The 21,492-nt window shown below is 42.1% G+C and overlaps 1 protein-coding gene across 1 annotated transcript in view; it reads left to right on the forward strand.

Moving 5' to 3' along the window:
• The window catches only part of LOC133507494 (chemokine-like protein TAFA-1), a 182,326-nt gene extending 178,603 nt beyond the window's left edge, over positions 1 to 3,723 (forward strand). Inside the window, exon 6 of the mRNA XM_061832574.1 lies at positions 3,642 to 3,723. The gene's annotated coding sequence lies outside the window, so the exon portion shown is untranslated. The remainder of the gene's footprint in view (positions 1 to 3,641) is intronic.
• Positions 3,724 to 21,492: the final 17,769 nt, after the last annotated feature.

The following is a 21,492-nucleotide window of genomic DNA, read 5'->3' on the forward strand; positions in this document are numbered from 1 at the left end:
CACCCCTACTGCGAGAATTTAATGTCAACATGAGCACAGAGAAGAAACCAATTTCGATGTTATTCCCACCACAGCACTGGAGCATGACTGTCCAGAGCATTGCTGTTTTGTCTTACCTTCTTCACCTTGTTTTTCCTAAAGCTATTATCCCAAATAGAATGGTGTCTTTTTCTCAAGACGTTGATTATTGATCCACAATGGCAGTGAAACACTTCCGCCCGACCCAGCAACACTATTTATTTACAGTACTGGGTATTTGTCGTGACACACTAGACAGGGAGACAACAAAAAAGGTCCAAGTCTCATTAGTTATTATGATGTATGACTGAGATTTTCTTCAAAGCACTGCAAATTAAAAATTATTCGACTGCCATTTCTGTGTACAAAACTTGATCTATCATACTACACAATACTGTCTGCCACCTGTTGTTTTGTTTTTTTTAATTACATTTTTCACATTAGTTATCACACACTTTGGATCTGCATGGAGATATAGAGCTTGTGCACCTAACCTATGTCACCGAAGTCACGTGACTGGCCATACTGCTGGTCAAGCAAAGCATTGCTCAATGCTAAATCCGTCGGAGACGATGCGAAAATACGTCTTACAGCACCACGCCCAGAGTTCTGCCCGATACCGTTAAACATTTAGAAGGTAATGAAATGATGGTACGTGGAAAAATAATAAATACTTGGCATAGAGGACCCGTATTTAATGCCAAAGTCGATGTTTTTGCCAATAAGAAATTATTATTATTTATAAAGTATTTCCGCTTGTCGTGGACAACTAGATCTATGCATGTATCTGGTGAGTAAATCATCGAGATTAACATGGAAGAGTTTCAAAGTGTACAAAAGTCTGGACGCAAACAAATACTTTGTTGCTGGTTCTGTTCTCAATCAAGAATAAATCACACATTGTGATGGACCCACTCACATTTTTCAATACAATTACTAATATTTAAATAAATGACCCCTGGTTTTACATAAACTCTCATTCAGTAGCTATGACTGCAAAAAAATGTAGCCTCCATACATGGAAGCGTATTGCTGCCACACGCATATCTTCGTAAACCTCTCTGTGACCGATTTTTTTTTTAAATACGCATTGTTCTCAAATGAGGCCAATGCGTATTTAAAAAAAAGAAACTAAACAGCTGGGATAGGCTTCAGCCCCTGTACATGGAAGCGTGTTGCGGGCACACATTAATCTACATAAACCTCTGTGTGACCGACAGTTTATTTTCTTTTTTTCAATATGAACTGGACTCATTTGAGAAGAATGCATATTTAAAAAACAAACAAAAAAAAAAAAAACATCTGTCGGGGAGAGGTTTACCAAAGTTTGACGTGTGGCCGCAACATGCTTCCGTGTGCGTTGGAGATGACTCCCTGTCTTCTTATTTTTTTTAATACATTGTTCTCAAATGATCCAAATTGGCATTATATATACTCCATGGGAATTAGAGATTGAGAAGAATAATTCCTACCTGAAATGAAGTGAACGCTACACAGTCGTGTGTATTTGGTTGGGCACCATCCATCACGTTTAATTGCCGAAATCCATCAATCTTTTCGGGTCTTTTCAGTTGGTATTCTATAGAATTACATCTGTGAATGTCTGTTGTAAAAACCAACAGCACAACAAGTCTCGGGCATTGTAAATATTCTGCTCCGGATCAATGTCCCTCACACTGTCGAGCAGCTCTTTTTGACAGGCAATATGGAGCCATGAAAATGGTGACGTCATGTGCACGAGCTCTATACATATACTGTAGACATGTTCATTAGTGGTGGGTTTGGTATTTTCAAGAACCTGAAGAGTTCAGACGGAAAAGCATATATATATATATATATATATATATATATATATATATATATGGGTGCCTGGGTACCTGCCCTTTTGCCCTTGATGATCAAGGTGCACCCTTGTACATTTTATTTGATTATTATTTGTTTTAGATATATTCACCATTTGACCAATTGATTATATTGGTTACATTCTCTATACCTGAAGGCACAATATTTTATACATACCAATTTATTCATATTTTATGTTTTTCTTTTTAACTCTTTAGTCTATTATAGCACCACAAGTCTGAGAGGCATCCGATTTCAGGTATGTTGTGTGTCAAGCATGTATAACATATCTGACTAAAAAGTCACTTGTACTTGATATGTGCACAAGGCACAATTGTATAATAATGTATGGGGCATTTCATCAATAAAGTCTAATGTAATGTTTGAAAGCAAACTAAGTTTTAATTCATTAAAGAATGATAGTTATATGCATAAGAGTAAAGCGGCTGTTGCGTGGACTCATGTGAGTTGCTCATCCACGAGTGAGAATCATGTTTGTCGGACAGAAAAGTTGTACACGTTTCACCAAAATTCCCTTGGTAGTCCTCACTCATCCACACAAAACATTAGCTGCCATTAAAAATACAAAATGTATTTTTATGATTGAGTAGTTTAACCCGTGTGGTCACATATGACCTAGTGTAATTAAAGGCCCACTGTATAAACACAACGCACCACAATTACTCTTTTTAACCTTAAAGCTCAACTTCTCACATGTGTCCACCTGACAGTGACTGCTGGTGGGGATACCCCAATCAATGTTTCAGAGGGAACAGAGGGATATTTTATTTACTGTCTTGTAGAAGGTGCTTGATTAATGTCTCACACTTTACACTGTAAATATATATATAATTTTATAATAATATTAAAAGATCATGCATATCAGTACTTATTTCTGTGTTTTGCCAGTTGGAAGTCATTTCTTTCATTAATGGTAACCCTGAATCCACAACACATTTTCTAAGATTTAATTGAATGATTTTCTACATATAGTTTACCATAATGTCCTGTACACACAGCCCATCTCAGTGTGTGACAATGTTGCACTTGTCACTATCAACTTCAGTAAAAGTCAAAGTGTCCTGCATCTTTCAAATATGACTGACTGACTGACCTAATATTGAGCTGTTTACAGCATGAATACAAAGACCCCTCAGGGCATGCATCTCATTATAAAATGCACCCACCTGCAACTGTGTTCTAATAGCTATATATAGCTATATATATATATATATATATATATAGCTATACCTATAGCTATGTGGCACACGTGAAAGAATTGTTGGTGTTGCATATGAATTGAATACAAAAGAAATGTGTTTCAAAGGTTCTCCAGTTGAGAAATTGTCACGCTTTTATAGTACACGCTGCAGGCCTATGCAGGTGATGGGTCCCGTGCCACTGCTCTCATTTCACATACCGGTGCCGGTGCATTTTTCTCATGCGCTCAGAGCAAACCTATTAAAACTCACTCACCATGTGGAAACCTTGGTAAATGAATGTCTGGACTGTGTCATAGATTAAAGTGCACATTCCTTCTTCTATGATTCATAAATAGGGTGCGTGCACTCACCACTCCACCCTCCCAAAAAAATCTGCCTTTTTAACTTGAACACTTATAGAATTGCTTCGACCACATTAAGTCCAAGTCTTTATATTACGGCGATTGCACTAATGTTCGATCAAAGTGATGGAAGTAAATGGATAAATGGCATAAGATGAAAAAATGAAATTTCATAAAACCATTGCATTCACATCTATCTGTATTTTCCTGTTCACAGTCACAGGTGAGCTGGATCTCATCCTAGGTGACTTTGGTTGAGAGGTGGAGTGCACCACTGGACTGGTCAAGAGTCACTCTCAAGGGTTGTATAGACAACAATGCAAGGCATGGTAAGAGAACATGAATATACTAAATTTGCTTCTGAAGCTGTAATTTGGAATCTCCAAAAATCTCAGGGAGCAACCCTAATAAGTGTTAAAACCATCTTCAAGCATCACCACGAGCTGTTCAGTTTCAGTTTACAAGCTTACCTGAAAGCCCACCTAAGGCTTTATTGCATTAATCACACTTGATGATACTAAATGAAATCCATTTAAACACCCCCGGTTGCACAAATAATTTGTGTAGCCAGGTTGAAAGAGTTGGGAGTCAAAGGCTGCATAATTAGACAGGACGATTCTGAAGATGTAATTAAGGAAATTAATAAGGTGTCAGCCCCCTTTCACAGAGTGCCCCCGCTGATGATTAATCACAGGCAGGGCTAATTTGATTTGTGGCAAGGAAAGGGATGACTTGCTAAGTCAGTTAGGAGAGTCCACCTCGACAGCCTATGACATTAATAAAACATGAAAAGTGGTGGTCCTGAGGAAAGAACAAACAATTGGAATCTATAGGAAAGCGATCAGATTAAAGAAGTCTTTGGATAGATACTCTTGTGACTGGCTGCAAGAAGAAGGACTGCAGTGTCCAATGTTGATAATGCATTAAACACTTCCACAAATCCTAATATCCATAAATATCCCACATCCCATTTCATCCTGGTCCAAGGATGCGTGACCACTCAGCATCCAAGTATATTTCATGTGTGTAGCTCATTTGAGTTCGTATCATCAACTCTGGGCATGCATTTTATTTTTCTCAGTGGGAAGTGAGCAGATGTGTGTCACAGCAGTAAAACTCCATTACCATAAATGTCATCACTTGTTATCATCATGTAATAAGTTATCATCATAAAAATATATAGAAAGTATTGTATACAAACCCCAAATCCAATGAAATCCAGATGTTGTAGTAAGCGGGCAAACTGAGGACACTAATACTAGGTGGTATTTTTTCACATTTTTGCTTGATGTACAAGTTGAGTTGCCCAGCACCCTGTTGTCATATTTTGCGCTTTATAATCCACCACACATTTTCATTGGGAGACAGGTCTGGACTGGTGGCAGGCCAGTCTAGTACTGACACTCTTTTACTAAAAAGACACACGATTGAAATCTGTGCCGAATGTGGCATGGCACTGTTTTGCTGAAATCAGCAACAATGTCCCAGGATCACATGTTGCTTGGATGGCAGCATATGTCAGTCTAAAACCTGTACATACAGTATGTCCCTATCATCAAAAATGTTGTCTTTGCAGATGTGCAAATTATCCATGCCACGGGCTTGAAAAAAGAGACACAACCCGATGCCATCACAATGCTGGCTTTTGACCTCAATGCTGATAACAATCGAGCTGGTCCTTTTCCTCTTTGGTCCAAAGGACAACAAAGTTCATGTGTTCCAAAAACAATTTAAAATGTTGGCTCGGCACCACACTTTCACACTTTGCGTCTGTTGATCTCAGGTGGCTCGGGCCAAGTGAAACTGGCGACATTTATCTTTGATGGTGGGTGTAATTGATGTACTGTATGGTCTTCACTTTTGATTATGTTACAAACCGTAAACAATTAAATGCCTAAAGGTCTTGAAATTGTTGAAATGTTCAATTATTTGATCACGTAGTGGTGAATTTCCCCCCATCTAGGCTTGTGAACAATCGAGCCTTTTGGGGATGCTCCTTTTATACTCACCTCTTTCCATTTCACCCATTCTCATGTTAAATGTTCCAAACAGGTAATTTTGCTTGTATGTTTGTTTGTTTATTTATTTGTTTGTTTAGGATTACTCAACCTTCCCAGTCTTTTGCTATCATGTCCCAGCTTTTCTGAAACCAGTTGGAAGCATCAAATTCAAAATGAGAGAAAAAAATAACAATAACATTCACCAGTTTGAACATTGAATAGCTCTTCTTTTTGTGTATTCATTTAAATTTAGCTTTAAAAGGATTTACAATATTCTACTCATTAAATGACATATCTTCATCGTCCACACACTTTAATTTTTTAGTCATGAAAAAAACTGGCCTTGTTTTAACCTAGAGTAAAACAAATCACACATTCAACATTTATTTTCACATACGTCTGCACTTAATCTCAGTGTTGTGTGTACAGTACACCTCACAAGTCTTGCATTCGTGAAATAATTGCAGGTTATGAATAGGTAAGAGACATTCCAGTATCGATTGGACATGATGTGCACTGTAATAGAAAAGGGATGAGTGCAAAAGAGATCAAGCTGTCAGAAATAAAATGGATAAATGTGAAAAGCATGCATCTGTCCAAAACACTCTTAAAAACTGCGCCATAAATTTGATGCCTGACTGAACTCACCTTACACCATATTCTGGATAATTGCATCAATACATTAACACTTTTAAAGGTCTGGTGTCATCCCTATTAACATTCTAAAATAGATATTGAAATGAAAAATACATATAACATTATTCACTTCAATGTCTATACGAAAAATAAATATGAGCATGCGCAAAGTTGCGGAAGTGTCATTCGACGACATCCAAGTGGTCGACATATTGGCTGCATCCCCTGTCTGTGACGTCACCCTGGACAATCGTCATTGAAAACACGCGGTGGACACTGCTATGGGAGACAAACATGCCTTTTCTGACACAGAAGCTCTTTTCGAATGAGAGAACATCACACAACCAAGTGAAGTTGCCAGGCCAATATTAACCTATTGTTTCGAGCCATATTTTGATAACCTACGATCACGGCCAAAACACCTCCCTGCCCTATCCACCTCCGCGCAGCGGTGATAAACACCCACTTCCGGCCGACAAGGCCGCGGCTGGCTCAACCTTGTCGACAAGGCCTACGGAGGCTGTGCTTCAGTGGCTGCTGCACAGAAGCCTCCCGATGCGCACATTGACACATTTAGCAACCCTGATTTATGGATTACGCCCCCCCCAACAATTGTTTTTTTTTTTAGTCATTTGGAACCCACGAAGGTCTCGTCCATTGCACCCGTGCAATCCATTTTTCACGACGAACCGAGTCTCTTGCAAACTTATGAAGGTTAAATCCATCCGCTCCAGTGTTCAAGCAATGTCCAGCAATGCAACGAGCCGGCATTCTGGCTAACAGAAAGGAACAACGAGCTACCTTCCCCCAGGTAAAACCACTAGAAACAAACAAGTCCACTTGAGGGCGGTCCTGCCACATAAGTAACTTCCTGCTTCTCAAAAACAAATCCCTTGAGAGGATTTTCATAGTGGGAGTTACAATAGCTGTATACGTCAAAATCATGTTTTGTGGTGCAAAAACGCATGAGTCCATGTTGGCTGCCATTTTTTCATTAATTACATACTAAAAATCATGCGTTTCATGACAACGACCCCCCCCCCCCCCAATCACAGTCTGGTGGCCATCCAGGCCAGCAAACACGAGGTGTCTGGGTGGACAGGTCAGGAGAACGACCCGGACGCCAAGCACCAGGGTCCCCACGGGGTGATTGGGGTGGGTGACCTCGGTGAGGAACCAAACGGCGACACAGGAACCAGACCAAGGCATGCCACTGCTCTGGACGAGGACCTCCCACGACGTGTTTGCGAGATGACCAGGGATTGGTTGCCACCGAGGCTTGGTCAGGAGGCAGCCGTGGATTGGTCACTAACGAGGCCAGGTCATGAAGCGGCTGGGAGCCATCAGGAGCGAAGACGATGATGGAGAGAAGGACCAGACCCATGACCGCCACAACCATCCCGAGGACCCTCCAGCTCCGGGGTGGCTCATCAGAACTGCCGTCGAGACAGGGGCGTGGGACGGCCGTGGACCGGTCGCCGCTGGTACTCCTGGACAGGAATGTGAGGCGGCAGGGAAACCGTCGCCACCTCCTGGACACCAACGTGAGGTGACGGCGTCCTCGCCAACTCTATCTGGATGGGAAGGTGAGAAGGCGGCAGGGGCATCCTTGCCACCTCATCCTGAACGGGAACGTGAGAAGGCGGTGGCGCAACCAGTGCCACCATCACCACCATCGCCACCTCCTCCTGGATGGGAACGTGAGAAGGTGGCGGTGTAACCATCGCCACCATCGCCATCTCCTCCTGGACGGGAACGTGAGAAGGCGGCGGCGGCGCAACCATCGCCACCTCCTCCTGGACAGGAACGTATGGGCGTGCTAGTCGCCGTCGGAGCAGGAACGGGGGGCCACCGCGGACCGGTCGCCACCGGTACTCCTGGACACGGACGAGAAGCGACTGTGGAGACGGCGCCACCTCTTGGACATCAAAATGAGGTGGCGGCGGGTCGGTCTCCACTGCCACGTGAGCTCTGCTCAGCAGCGGATCAGTGGCCACAGCCGCTTGAGCACAAGTCAGTAACGAGTCAATCGAAACTGCAACGTGGACATGTCTCGGCAGCGGATCCATTGCGATAGCGACATGAGGCGTGCTTGGTAGCGGATCCGTTGCCACTGCTGCGTGAGCACAAGACAGTAACGAGTCCGTCGAAACTACAACGTGGACGTGGCGAGGTGGTGGATCCGTTCCCACTGCAACGTGCGCTTGGCTCGGTAGCGGATCCGTTGCCACTGCCATATGAGCACAAGACAGTAACAAGTACGTTGAAACTGCAATGTGGACGTGTCTCGGCAGCAGATCCGTTGCGACAGTGACATGAGCCTTGCTTCGTTGCGGATACGTAGCGACTGCAGCGTGAATCTGCATCAGCAGCGAGTCAGTAGCAGTTGCGACGTCAGCTTGGCTTGGCTGGTTCTTCAATCCTTGCTGGACCTGGACTATGAGAGCCGCCAATTCTTCGCTCTGCCGCTCTATCTCTGCCCGCATTTCGCGGCAGAACACCTCGTGATTTGGCGGGTCTTCCTCCCCCTGGGCTGGAAGCTTCGCCACCAGCAGCGGGTCTACCGGTTTCACCGTTGCCAGCGAGGAGAAGGAGGACGAGGACGGCGTCTTTGTTGCCGCGCAGCGGGAGGCACAAGGGAGCGCCCGGCCTGGGCGTCTCCTCTGGCCACGCGGAAGTAGATGGCCAAGCGGGTTCCCACAGACAGATTGGTGTACTCGGACCTACCGGGCGAAGACACTCGGGTGCTGGAAACGCAGGGAGCTGAAGAGAACTGACTGGGATGAAGGATCGGGCGAAGAGATTCATAATCAAAATAATCTGAGTCGTAGTCAGGCAGCCGATCATACAAATCAAGGTCCTCATCATAGTTCGAAAAATCAGAGTCCAAAAGAATATGAGGTATGGGACGGGTCGTGGTCGGGACGTATTCGTAGCTCACCGGCGGAGCGTATGAGACGGAAGCGGAGGACATCCTGGAGCCTACCCGGATCGGACAGGCTTGGTCCTCCGGCAGTCGGTCTACCTTGCGTCGGTCCCGGTGACGGAGGGGCTTTCCAGCTGGGTCCCGTTTTGGCCAGATCGTTCTGTCATGACCCATCGGAACGAAGGTAGGACCCAAATGCAGGAGGACACGGGAGACGCAGAGGTAATTTGGGAAAACCGTTTATTATTCAATGGTCGGGGATCGGACAGGCAGTCAGGTGCAGCAGCGATAGTTGGGACGTCGGGCGTAGAGAGCGGGTCCGCAGGCAGGCAGGAGTCGGTACACAGGAGATCGATCAAGGAAGGCAGAAGTGTCAAAGGAGTCAGGCTTATGGGGTCGGTCGGTACACACAGGAATACGATCAGAGATACGGGGGTGCCGGCACGGGACATGAACTTCAACGATCTGGCGCCAGAACAGTCGTTCCCATGATCCTATATACACCGGGGCCAATCAGCCCGCATGAGGCGCAGGTGTGTGCCTCCCAATTAGCGCGACCGCGCGGGCACCCGCACAGCTCAGGCTGGAGCATGACACGTAAAGATTTCATTATTTTATACACTGCACATACAGTATTGCATACAAAATTGAAAGTGACTGATAAAATGGGGGAACCCAGGGAAATATTCCAGTCTAATCCAAGCAGGAAGAAAAAAATAGTTTGAAATTGAGGCGTTGCCTTATGGTTTGTGGCAAGCAGTGTTACCACGGTTCCCATGAAAAAGTGACTTAGTTACTTAACTCATCTACTTTACTCATCATCCATCCATTTTCTGAGCCGCTTATCCTCACGAGGCTCACAGGAATGCTGAAGCCAATCTCAGCTGTCATCAGGCAGGAGCCTGGGTACACCCTGAACTGGTTGCCAGCCAATCGCAGCCATAGCTACTGTATCTAACTGTATTTAAATCTACTAGTGGGGCGTTTTCTGTAAGCTTGAAATGTAACTGCTCGACTTTCAATGTTTCTTCAAAATGAATGTTGTGGTTTTGAAGCTATATAGCACTTTGTCGACAGCATAAAGTAGACTATGACCTTCAATATTTTTACCTTTAAATGACACACACTCAAAATAGTGACAGCTTGAAAAATGTGCGTCTCCGCTTCCTCGATTGCCGAATGTACGCGTGTGATAACCACGTGTTGAAAATAACTTCACTCATACGTGGCATCACTGCCTAGACGGGAGGACGTGGCATCCCAGAATGCCTCGTGACTCCAATTGTAAATATTTTGCCTTTGTTTCATAATTTACAGTTTTTCCTTATGTGCCTTTTATTTACAAATAGTTGCTAATTATGTGTTTTATTGTACGTTTGTATATCAAAGGGTGCAAGTTGGTCTAAACTAATAACACGTACCATCGGTGTATCTCTTGTCCCATGACATGCCGCATGCTACTCTTCTTTGGAGGCAATAGTCTGCTATTGCCTGAGTTGAGGGGTAGTCTCACTTCAGCATTATTAAAATGCATTATGTTATCAATTCAGTATTTCACGATAATGTAAGAAAAAGATCAACCATTTACTGCTTTCTAAGCAGAAACATTGCAAAATTTGAGTCATGTTACTTTGGTAGGAGGTAATAAATGATCAAAGTCGTCAAATTATGCCAGAGCAGCATCCATACACGAGTGCAAAAGAGACATAGTGTACGTATTGTGGGATCCTTTTTGCAAAGGAGATGAATTTTTAATACTGACAGGATAATGACATATTGATGAATGATATTACCCCAATTGTGCCAGAAAATTATCCATACAACCAGTGTAAAAGGAAAGTATCATACTGAGAGTGACATGATTAATTATTGATTAATAATAATACACTTGTATTGTCCATGAAAAAAATTATGTATTGAATGAATGCATGATATTACATAACATTACACATTGAAGTAATGTTTTAGCACTGAGTACAATTGATTATACATAACAGATAATACATTAAGCAGGATATAGTGTGTACAGTATGTTAATGTGAATACAGTCATGTGTGAAATATTTACAAATTATTTCACAGTGTCCAACAATATTTTTCCTCACCCCAGTGGGTATAAACGGGCTTTTAATGGGACTAGTTGAAAATTGTAATTCAATACAGTTAGAAGTTATTTGTTAAAAATGTAATCACCAATTTAACCCAAGTATGCTAGGGTACAGAGTACAAATTTTATATACTGTACACTGTAATGCAATTTGATTACTTTCAATTATGTTTTAAATACAAATATCCTGACAAAGACAAAATAACTCATTATCATCCATTCATCCATCCATTTTCTGGGCCACATACCCTCACGAGGGTCACGGGAGAGCTGGAGCAAACCCCAGCTGTCATCAGACAGGAGGCAGGGTACACCCTGAACTGGTTGCCAGCCAATCACAGGGCACATGGAGACAGACAACAGCCACACTCACAATCACACCTAAGGCCAATTTAAGGTGTCCAATTAATACATTTAAGTGATGTGGGAGGAAAACCGGAGAGCTCAGAGAAAACCCACGCAGGCACGTAAAGAACTTATGAATTCCACACAGGTGGTCCTCAGAACTGTGAGGCCAATGCTCTGCAGCTGCACCACTGAGCCACCTTAACTGATTATCAACACCATAATTGTTAATATATTTATTTATATAGCTACATATGCATGTACTGTATATTTGCATGTATGTCGAGGTGGGTATGGAAAATATTCAGACCCCGCCCACATAAATGTGTCCCTCTTTGTTACATTGGAGCCATTTGTTAAAATAAATTAATTTCTTTCAATTTCATTAATGTACACACACCATTCAATATTGCCAGAAAAAAATGAATTGTTGAAGGTTTTGCTGATTTATTAAAAAAAAAAGAAAAAATGAAATATCAAACAGCCATAATTAGTCAGATCCTTTGCTTTGACAATCATATTTAACTCAGGTGCTGTTCATTTGCGATGGTTCTACACCTTCAATTGAGTTGAGCTGTGTTTGGTTATACTGACTGACATGAAATGCATGATTTTTAGTGTGTTTTAATTAAAAAAAGAAGGCAGCCAGAATGGACCCATCCGTTTTTCTCACCACAAAACATGATTTTGACATATTTGGGTTTTTGTAACTCCTGCCATGAAAATCCTCTCGAGGGATTTGGTTTGGAGAAGAAGCAGGAAGTGACGTTATCACCAGGATTGCACTATACCAATTTTACCTGTGGGAAGATAGCTCTTTGTTCCTCAGTGTTAGCCAAATTGCTGGCTCAATGTATTGCTGGATATTGTTTGAACACTCGGGAGGATGGATTTTCTCTTCATATGTTTCCAAGAGACCCGTTCGTCGTGAAAAATGGATTCCACAGGTGTAAAGGACGAGAGCTTCGTGGGTTCCAAATGACAGGTAAGTGTGTATAGAGCTATTAAAAAAATTATAGTTGGGCAGGGGACGTAATCCTCTCAGAACGTAACAAAAGATCCGCGTACATAAGTCAGGCTTAATCGGTCGATGTGCACGTCAGCGCCAAGTCCGCTGGTCAGGGTTTTAGTGCCGCGTCCGCTGATCACGGGTTCGACTGGGGTGGCTCATCGCAGCGCCAAGCTGGACCGTTTTACGGCACTGTCGTTGCTCGCGGCTGAGTGCGCCATTGTCGGCGGCGTTGTTCATCGCCATAGATGTGATCCAAATCTCATCTAAATATGGCTTGAAACAATAGGGTAATATTGCCCCATTCACTTCACTAGATTGTGAGATGTTCTTCGAAAAGAGCTACCGCGTCAGAAGGGCGTCGGATTAATCAAAAAATCCCTGTTGTTCCTCTCCCATAGCAGGTACCACTACATATTTTCAATGGGAAATCTCCCAGTGTGACATCTGTTGATGATATTGCAGGCAATATGGCTACCACTTCAATGTTGAGTGACTCTTCCGCAACTTTGCAGATGGATGAAACGCACTCCACTGATATTTATTTTTTCGTATGAAATGAATAATGTTATATGTATTTTTCATTACAATATCTATTTTAGAATGTTTATAGGCATATCACTCGGGCTTTCAGTAGAAAAGCCTCACGCCTGTCGATATAGACTTTACAGCTCACTGTGATAGAGCAAATGAGAAACATGAAGTCAAAGGAACTGTCTGAAGAGCTCAGGGACAGAATTCTGGCAAGTCACAAACACAAAAAAACCCAAAGGACTGATGGTGAGAAAAACTATTATCTGGTCTGATGAGACCAAGATCGGAAGGGTTCTACAAATATAAGCAATATGTAACCAAAAGAAGATTATGCAATAAGATTATTTATTTACAAATAAAAATCTATAATAACAAATACAACCATAGTGTAAGTAATAAGATGAAAACACATACACATACTCACAGACACATACACATACAAGTTCGCACACATACAGACTCACGTTCAAATGAAGAGATCCCGTTGAGTTTGTTTCGTTTACTGCGCAAAAAGAATCAGTTCCTGGCCAATAAGAAATTCACCATGCTTGAGGAACCTACCTACTCACCTGACCTGGCTCCATGTGATTTGTTTCCCCCCCCAAGCTCAGAAGGATGATCTACGAGATAATGAAGATGTGGATGGTCTTAAAGATCGATCTTCAAAATGCCTAATGGATCGAGAAAAGCATCACGTAGCAATAAATATCCACTTAATTTCAAATATTTCATTTGTTCTGTGGCCTAAAGTATAATATTTTTGCTGGCACCTTCTCAGGCTCCTAATAGCAGACTAACCTCAGCCAGGAGTAGTAGCAGCCCTCTAGGGCCTTGAGTCAGATATCCTTGTCACGTAACACCTAAAGACACTCAAATGTCAGATGGTACAGAAACAGAAGGGCCACAGATGGCGCTGCAGCAACTGGCCCTGCTTGGCCTTGAGCGCTGTCACAATAGTCATGTAAGTAGGCCCAGTCACGCCAGCATCTCGCCCCCTGGAGGGCCGGATCAGCTTATTCACGTGCACATCAACATGCATGTCAGAAATAGTTCTGAATTCACACCTTTACATGTCATTTGTATACATTTCTATATGAGATATGAGACAGAAGGACCACTTGAAATTTCTACATTCTAGATCTCAATTCATTGCCCTTTTTGAATGGTGATTATTCAGAGCTTGGTGGGATAGGAAACACTGAAACCTGTCCCTGTTTACCTGGCGAGAGAAGGGAGTACAAGTTGGACTGGTCTCCACTTGGGATCAGGTTCTGATTGGTGGGGGGGGGGGCTGGCGTTCTTCCCAATCACACCCTTCAATGTCTCACAGTCATTGCCCACATTAGCATTGAAGTCCCCCAGCAGAACAATGGAGTTCCAAGAGGGAATGCTCTCCAGCACTCCCTCTAAGGACTCCAAAAAGGGTGGGTAGTCTGAACTGTTCCACCCTACCCTCTCATCCCCAATCTACAAGTGCTGAACTAGGGAGCAATCAGTATACCCACACCTGATTGGCACCTGTCACTGTGGATAATTCAAACCCTCCTCAAGATGACTGATACCAGAGCCCAAGAGGTGTGTAGAGGCAAATTCAACAGTATTTAGTCAGAACGTCTCATCCTCACACACGAGCTTATGCTCCTTCGCTGCCAGAGAGGTGACATTCCATGTCTCTAGAGCCAGTTTCTGTAGCCGAGGATCGTATCGCCAAGGTCCACGGGTTTGGCTAATGCCCAGCTCACATTACACCTGACCCCTATGGCCCCTCTCAGAGGGGTGAGCCCATGGGAAGGGGGATCCATGTTACCCTTTAAGGCTGGCCGGGCAAGCCCCATGGGTGCAGGCCAGGCCACCAGGTCCTCGCCTTCGAGCCCCACTTCCAGGCCTGGCTCCAGAGGGTGGCCCCGGTGATCCACATCCGGGCAAGGGAAACGTAAATCCATTTGTGTCTACCATCATGGGGGTCTTTTGGCCATGCTTTTTCTGGCACCTCACCTAGAACCTGTTTACCATGGGTGGCCCTACCAGGGGTGTAAAGCCCCAGACAACTTAGATCCTAAAATCATCGGGACACACAAACCCCTCCGGCACGATAAGGTGACGGCTCATGGAGGCTCCACTGAAGCTCAATGTACTGTTACTTAATAACCTTTTTAATAACAAAGGTAAGGCATTAAATAACAAATGTAGTGTTGTTAGTTTACATTTGATTTGAGTGATATTTTGTTTTTACATCTAATCAAAATACTAAGACAATATAAATCCAAACAGTATGTTGTATATTTATATTTATTTATATATATTCTATCTAATATATGATATATAGTAATAATACCATGATCTATGATATAACTGATCTCCCCTCTAAGATCATGTCCATTATTTGTGACTGTCTTCTTATTGACCTTTGAGCAAATCAGATAAATAATAGGTGAAAATGATTCCCGATCATTATTGTTCCTAACTGGAAAAGTTGTTATCCTGTGCAACTGACTTGGAGTAATTTGATGAGGTTTCCATGGTAGGTCTTGGCTACCATGACAACTACTTACAACAACATATTTGTGCCACTCTTTTAATTGGGGTACCAACCATAGTAGCACATTTCTGAAAGATTGAAGCTCGACACAAAAACAGACCATTGCCTGACCAACAGAGAACATTTTCTTTCATGCAATAGGAAAGGAACCGTCCATTTTCCGAACCGCTTATGCTCACTCGAGTCACGGCTGTGCTGGGGCACATTCCAGCTATCTTTGACCCTGAACTAGTCACCAACCATACGCTGGGCACACATAAACAAACGACCATTCGCATGCACATTCACACTTCCAAGCAATTTAGTCTTCAATTAACATACCACGGATGTTTCGGGCATGTGGGAGGAAACTGGAGAAATCAGAGGGGGAAAAAAGCCCACGCAGGCACAGGAAGAACATGCAAACTCCACACATGGTAGGTGAGATTTGAACCCAGGTCCTGAGACGTGTGACAGATGTCCTAACCAGTTGTCCAATGTGCCACCAACAGGAAAAGAATGTGGAGAAAAATGTTTTTTTTTCTCAAACAAATCTTTTCTCCTCGTAGTTAATAATAATAAAATAATACAAACCATGTCAAAGAAGAGAAGATGATGGATGATCTCTGTCACTGCTCTTTTTTTCCTCTGACATTTTTATCTCCTTTGTTAGGATGGCAGCAAACTTTCTGGAACATGGGACCTGAGCATCTAAAAAAAAAAACTAACTTTTGCATGCTAAAATGAATTCAAAAGTTAGTTTTCTTCTTGAAATGTACCCACAGGAAAATACAATGCTGCAAACAGGAGCAACAGCTGCAATCACATCTGTTGCAGACATCATTTGCACAGGTTCCTTACCAAAGTAGATGCTTTTCGAGTGATTACTTGGCAGTAAAAACAGTGGTCAGGCTCTAAATGAATGATCCCTCATTCTGGCTGACAAACTGTCAAGGAGCGAGGTCCTGAATCGCGTTTTGAACTTTTGTCCAGACCGTATCTGTAAACTGCATTCATCATTAGCAGAGAGCTTTAGCTGTAAACAAGCCATGTCATTACCAAGTCTAATTGGGTCCAAGGTCTGACTTCAGAAAGACTCTTCAGCACATACGCAAGGGCTTACTTACAAACAAGAACACACTCTTTTTCATTGCAGCGAACCGGATAACAACGTGATAGTGTTCAGAACACCACATAACCATTTATTTACTGCAGTATATACTTTCTGCTTCGTGTTTGCAACTTTAGAAAAATGGCTGAATTGTGGTGAAGGCTGCATGAAAACTCAAAATGGATAAAAACTGTCGGTTTGTTGATGTTGTCTAGTTGTATGTGAAATCATTACTGAATGAAATAAAAATTAAATGTAAATCATGACATAAAGTCAAAGATATTGGAATGTTGCCTGGTGCTATACAAATAACCTGCTCAAACATTTTTAAATCCATTACAATACATTTTATTTTTCAATTACAGTACATTTTTTAAATACTCCTTATTTTTTATATCAATTAAATATTTAATCATTAGTTAGGTAGCTTTTTTATTTGTGCTATATTCAAGCACAATGTTAATTTTCACACTGTACATAATGTGAAAGTAGAGACCCTGTAGCTCAGTGGTTATAGCACTGGATTGGTAAGCCAGGGGTTGTAGGTTCGTATCCCACTGGGGCCTCCACTCCTTGAGAAGGGTTGCGTTAGGAAGGGCATCCGGTATAAAAATTGTACTAAACATATATATGCGTTCATCTGAGATGATACGCTGTGGTGACCCCAAAAGGTACAAGCTGAAAGGAAAACAACAACATAATGTGAAAGTAGCATAGAATAATATATCGCCTTTCCAGGAGTGAAAGCTAACCCTCTTTGCTGTACTACATTATGATGTGTTATTTGGAGAGCTCGTTTTTTTTTTTTTTAGTCTGTTTTTTTTTTGTGGATTAGGGTTAGGCAATACTACCCTGGATGCTGAGAAAAGTAAAACAAATAAGTAAACACACACATAATACACATGCTAAAAACAGCTACATGTACAGTACCCCTTCCAAAAAATAATATTTGAATGAACGATGTGTTTGATCATTTTTTGCAGCGTGATCCAGTCATTTGGGGCCAAATTTAAAGGTGCCATATTTCACCAAACCATCTTTCTCTAGTATTTTTGATGTTATAGTTGGTCTGCGGTGCCATAGTAAACATGAAATATGAATGAAAATTGTCCACGCATTACTGAGTTCCAAATGATATTCTGCTGAGAGGCATGAACTCAGGTCATTGAAATTTATTTTTATTTATTTACACAAGACAATGCCAAGCCACATTCTGCACGTGTTACAAAAGTGTGGCTTCGTAGTAAAAGAGTGTGGGTACTAACGAGACTGACATGTTTGCAGTCCAGATCTGTCTGCCGTTGAAAACGTGTGGCACATTATGAAGCATAAAATACCACAACAGAGAACAACTGAAGCTTTACATCAGGCAAGAAGGGGAAAGAATTCCATCCACAAAGTTTCAACAAGTAGTGTCTACAGTTCACAAACATTTATTGTATGTTGTAAAAGAAAAGGTGATGTAATGCAGTGGTAAACATAATCGTGTCCCAGCTTTTTTGGAACATGTTGCAGCTATAAAATTCCAAATTAATGATTATTTGCTCGAAACAATAAAGTTTATGACTTTGAACATTAAATATCTTGTCTTTGTAGTGTATTCGATTAAAACATGAACATGAGTTGCAAATCATTGTATTCTGTTTTTATGTACGTTTAACACAACGTCCCAACTTTGTTAGAATTGGGTTTGTACGTCACTCACGAAGATTATTGCCTTGCTTTGTGGTTCCGAGCGAGCCAATGATGTCAGCATAACAAACGCGTGGTCTCCATCTTCAATGGCATACGTTTGTTTTGAAATGTGAGGTTAGAATATCCGAAATCAATTCTTTGATAGGGGTGGGGGGGTTTCGGGTGCAGATAACACATTTTGGTGTGTCTAAACGTCATTACTTACTCAGTGAGCATTATCTAGTGTGTTGGAATATCATATTTTATATATCATACAATATTATTAAATCTATATAGCCTCCTTCTTATGATAATCCGTCATGAACCCACTTACTGTCTGAAATAAAACTAACCATTTATTTCTTCAGCCTGCTCTTGCATACCCACCTTCACTCTGTCCCTGTGCTCAACTGTCACTGCTCTTCTTTCTTCCTCCTGTTCGTGAGTCACAGTATCAGACTTGGGACTGTGGGGAACGTTTTCGAGGTTCTGGTGGCTGTCTCAGGAACATGTCTGAGATTTTCATACACTGAGGACCAAACTTTCCTCGTTCAAGAGAAGGCGCCTTTCTTAATATCTCTGGCAGTCGGCACATGCCCATAATGTTCTGCTACACCTTCGTTGCACACTGCATTGCACCGCATACTCCATTTAAGTGTTGCTTCATTCGTGAACATTTCGTTCAAAAGAACAAATCTCTTTAGTCAATGTACTGAACTAAATCACTTGATGAAACGATTCGTTTTTTAACCTTGGCTGCCGTGAGCGAGTCGGCTAGGAGTGGAAACGGGACTGTTGAAGCGTTCAGTCACTCACTTCTGAATATTCAGTAAAGGAGGAATGAGCAGTCAGCATCATGCAGCACCATGCAGGTAGGAGTGATGGGCAACGTAGTACTTTTGAATGTAGGGGTGAGGTGTCTTTGAGTGTCTTCAGAAGCACTATATACTGTAAGTTTAATGTGTTGTTATTATATTATTAAATAAATAGTCTTAGTAGTCACATTAGAGACACAGAGAGAATCATACGTATGTGTATGTGCAACATATATTACTATATTATTAATTTCCATTTATTTTAAATATGTGTGCTTCTTTTCATGTGCTTCACTGACTCAACATTAGGCGTTAGCTTGGAGAAAGCTATCCTAGCGAGGATGTCAGGACTTGTGCTTAAAATCACTCATGAGTACTTTCACTGCATAGTCCGTCGTTCCTTGTGCAAACGAATCACTCATTGTACCAGCACATCACTCCTTAATACTACTCTAACAATGAAGTTCAGCGAACGAACCACTTGCCTTTCACCTCATGAACGAAGAAGAACAATGAACAAATCATTTTTCAGTTCTTCAGAACAGCAGTACATTCAGTTCAATTAAGTCCGTCCCCCACCTGCATGCCACTGCCTTAGGCTGGCTGCTCATTGGTCGTTTGCCAAAGTAAGTGACAACGCTGCATAATCCCAAATCACATGGCACTATGTTTCATGAAGTTCCGCCCCCAACTGTACTGCAACTGCTCAATAGAAATTCACCGAAGATTAAAAAGCGAGTGACAGAACGCTTGAGCGGTTCCATTTCTGCTCCCAGCTAACTCGTTCATTTCTTGGTGGCCAAGACCCAAAAAATGAATCATTTCATAAACTGATTCAATTCAGTTCATTCACTAAAAAGACAAAGCAGGTGGCATCATGGTACAGTGTACGATGTCTGGCTTCTTGTCGCGTATTGATCTCTATAGTACATCTCTGTAGTCCAGGATAGGGAGGACAGCCAACAAAGCATGATATCAGGCTTTACTTCAGTAGAGAGCCTAAACTGCTTTTAAATTTCAATAGAAAAAGAGTGTTCATGTGCATTTCAAATATACATAAACTGTGAAGCCAGATTCTAGATATTAGTACCAAATGAACTGCTGAACCATAAAGTGACTGAATAATGATGGGGTGTCCCGTTTGTGACAGGTTTCTGTTGAAACACATTTTAGTATGATGTGTCAAGGGATTTCAGAAGTGTGAGTGAGAGCATTTCTGTAGCGTCTATAAGAGCTGTTCACTAGCACCGAAAAGTGTATTTCACTAGAGTGTGTAAGAGGCATTTCAGTTAAAATGGGAACCTTTGCAGTTGTTGAAAGTTAAATGCACCTCTTCAAAATAGTTCACCCCACTATTGTTAGCCCAACAACCAGCTTGACACTAGCAGTACTCTTACTTCACAATGTACTAACATCAGCTGAGACCATCAGAACCTTGTTACATGAAACAGCAATTAGAGAACAGCCAATTCTTTTAACTCCAAGTGCTGATATGCTGGATGGTTCTTGTTTTTGTCTGGAAAAGGAGCACACTGTTACTTATAAATACATCAGGAGAGCTGAGCTAGTACACCAAATATATGCACTTTAGCCGTTACACCTATGCTATGCCATTTAATCCACTGGAAATAAATGCCTCCTCCTTGAGCCGTCACCTTATCATGGTGGTGAGATTTGTGTCCTAATGTTCCTTGGAAATAAGTTGAGTCGATAGGGATAAAACTTTGAAGAGCTTTAAAATTCCAACAACAAGAACTTCCTATGACAAAGCTGAGTCTGGGGACTTTGAAGCGGGCTCCCCTTTCTCTGAGTTTGAAGTTGTCAAGGTCATGACAAAGCTTTTTGGTTGCAGGTACCCACCCAGAGTTCCTAAAGGCTCTGGAGGTTGTGGGGTGTCCGGGTTTACAAGCCTTTGCAATATTGTGTGAAAATAGGACATGCTACAGAGACTCCCTTGGTTGGCCTTGGAACATCTAAAGAGCTCCCAACAAAACCTGGACGAAGTGGCTAGGTGAGAGAAGTCTGGAAAGAATCGTGGATAGGTGGAAAAAGTGGATGGATGGATGGATGGATGGATGGATGGATGGATGGATGGATGGATGGATGGATGGATGGATGGATGGATGGATACAATATGTAGACATCTATATTTACATACCCTTTGATATTCTATGTCATTGATTCTCATTAGGGTTGTGGGTGAGCCAGTGTCAATGCCAGGTGACTTTGGGCATGAGACGGTATACGCCTGAACTGGTCACAAACTAGTCGCAGAACATATAAAGACAAGAACTATTCACACTCACATTCACCCCTATGGGCAATTTGGAGTCATCGCGTAACCCAAGAAACATGTTTTGGAAATGTGAGACCATGCAAACATGCAAACTCTGC

This window comes from Syngnathoides biaculeatus, chromosome 10 (assembly GCF_019802595.1).
Source record: "Syngnathoides biaculeatus isolate LvHL_M chromosome 10, ASM1980259v1, whole genome shotgun sequence".
NCBI lineage: Eukaryota > Metazoa > Chordata > Actinopteri > Syngnathiformes > Syngnathidae > Syngnathoides > Syngnathoides biaculeatus.